Consider the following 2657-nt stretch of genomic DNA (forward strand, 5'->3'; position numbering starts at 1 on the left):
TTTGTATCAGTGAGAACTCATGAACACTGTTTGCCTAATAATTTTATTCTTAAAGTGGTAGCCTCTTCCACCATTTAGCAGTTAGCTTTTACTTAAAATAATATTCACTATTACCCTGGGTTTTTTTTTACAAGAAATGATAAAAACTGAGAGCTGGGCTGAAGTGCCCATCCTTTGATAACAATTCTTATATCTATGACTTCAAAGAAATAACCTGCACTTAAAAATTATCGACCATTAAAAAATTTGTCTTTAAAAAAGTGTGCGGTAGAGAAGTTACATCAAGCCGTTACTTCCCAGGTCAGAACAGACCATTTTTTCCTGCCAATATTGATCATCCCCTCTATGTGTCTCAGCCTCCGCTTCCCATCTCTCATCTTCAGGGAGCTCATAATTCAAATTGGGGCAGCCCTGGAAAGGGCTTGGAGATAGAAGTCTCCCTTTGGGATGTTCCTCGAAAGGAAACAAAAAAAAAGAAAAATTAAATTAATACTCTTTAGTACAGTTGGAGACACAACTCAGTGCACAGTTGACTGTGCCTATTCCCCCCGCAGACACCTGCGGTTCCCGCACCCCAACTTTGCAGCTGCGGAGGTGCCTCTCTTTTACAGATTATACCCTGGAAGGACTGCTTGGAGGCAGACTTCGGACAGGATGGCTCAACAAGCAGTCGAGAGCTTTCTTAAGGCTTGCCGAGGATAACTCCGTACCGGGCTCAGCTTTCACGTGTGGTGAATCCCCCCTGCAGCATCCGAGCCATGGCGAGGGGGCGGCCGGGCGGGAGGTGCGACGGGGAGGGGAAGCACCGCGGAGGAGACCAGGAGCAGACTGCTGTCCTTGCCGAGACCTCGTCGGGGCAGGCTGTGGACGGACCTGCCTGTCGAGAGCATTCCTGGGACGGCCGTGACCGCGACCAGGTCCTCCCCTGTGCCTCTCCCACCCGCGGGCACCGGGCACGCTTCCCACGCGAGAAGCGTTGCTCTGCTGCCGCGGCGCTCCGCAGGAGCTGTGGGGCTTCTCAGGCCCTGCAGAAGCACGGGAAAGGGTTTGGAAGGCTCTTCTCACACCGATTCTGGCCATTTTAGGAGCTGTGGCGTGGCCCGGATTGAGTATCTGGTAAGGGTGGAAGGTAAGACTTTTAACTTCAAGGCTAAATGGTTCAGGATCCTGTACAATCAAGCCTGTAACCGTGCAGAGGTGTCCCTTGTTGGTGCCACAGTAATTGGCAGAAGGTGTGGGAAGTTCCCCCTTCAAATCTGCAACTGATAACTTGGAGTTCAAGAAGGATTTTTATTTTTTTTCCCCAGATCACTTTGGGACTTTGCTCGCCTCCTGTTATCAGGAATGTAGTGGCAGAACCGTCGCTTACCAGTTAACCCAGGACACACTGGCTGCCTCTGATCTCCCCAGCATTTTTCTAGGGCACCTTAGCTCTTCGTAGATTTTGCCTTTTGTACTACAATTTATTGAGTTTGTTATAGTGATGCGGCAAGCATTTCTCATTTCTTACATGTGGATGAAATGTTCTCTGGGCTTTCTTACTGTATTGTTCCCTACAAACCTTGGGGGAAGGAGGAGGTAGAGAACCAGGGACCTAAATGGCCTCTGATAATTATGTGATCCTATATACAATGAATGACACACTTCTGAGGGAAGATTTTCAGAAAAATAATGTGTGCTCGCTTTTATTATGTTTTCAAGCGTGCATTTATTACAGCACTTCAAGCTGAGTCTCTCTCAACTCTTCCCTTACGATGTGCACATCAAAACACTGAAGAGGTTTTAAAACTCAGGGGTTACTCAGCAGCAGACCATGGAATTTTCTGAAACAAAGCAAGCACAAAGTCACTTGGAGACAAAAAAAAGGGCATCATGGACAGATCTTCTCTGTCTGTGTTGTCTTTGCAGGACATAAGATCTTCTCTGTCTATGTTGTCTTTGCAGGACATATCCTATCTCCTGGATTTGTTTTTAAACTCCTAAATAAGTGTCTTTCTAGGTAGCAGCAGAGCACAGTCTCTTTGCAGGAATTCTGCCCTTCCACCCCTTCGGAGGTCTCACAGCGTGCCTGCTCCTTGCTCCTTTGAAGCAATCCCTACCTGTTGCTCTGTAAACTGCACTCCCAGGGAGCTCTCATTTCTCCCTGCACTCTAAAAGCTTCTGTTGGCTGACGGACACTTGTGTGTCCCCAGGGAAAACATGTTTTCCCCTTCCTCTCTGAAGGGTTCACCTGCCCCAAAGTGCAGTAGTAAATACTGGAAGAGCCGCAACTTTCCCCGTGCTACGCAGCCACAGTCTTTCAATGAAACATTTCATAACACACTGCTGTGCAAGTGCTGTCTTTCAAAAACTATTACACATTTTTATGAATATGCTGCAAAATGTATACACATGGGTGGATGATGCTTCCTTGGGTAATTATGAGCAATATCTTATTGCTTTTATTTACCAGTTAAATTTTTATTTATTCAACCTTTTCTCATGACAGCTTTATAGAAATTTGGTGTTGTGAATTGGTTTGGGAGCAAAGCAAGATTTGAATTAAAAGTGTGTTATAAGACATCGCTTCAGAGCTTCTCACAAGCATCCCTTAGAGCCATTGAATTGCTAACATGAGCATTATGTGGAATTGCACAACCAACATGCTTTTCTCTGAA

This window comes from Aquila chrysaetos, chromosome 18, assembly GCF_900496995.4.
Source record: "Aquila chrysaetos chrysaetos chromosome 18, bAquChr1.4, whole genome shotgun sequence".
Taxonomy (NCBI): domain Eukaryota; kingdom Metazoa; phylum Chordata; class Aves; order Accipitriformes; family Accipitridae; genus Aquila; species Aquila chrysaetos.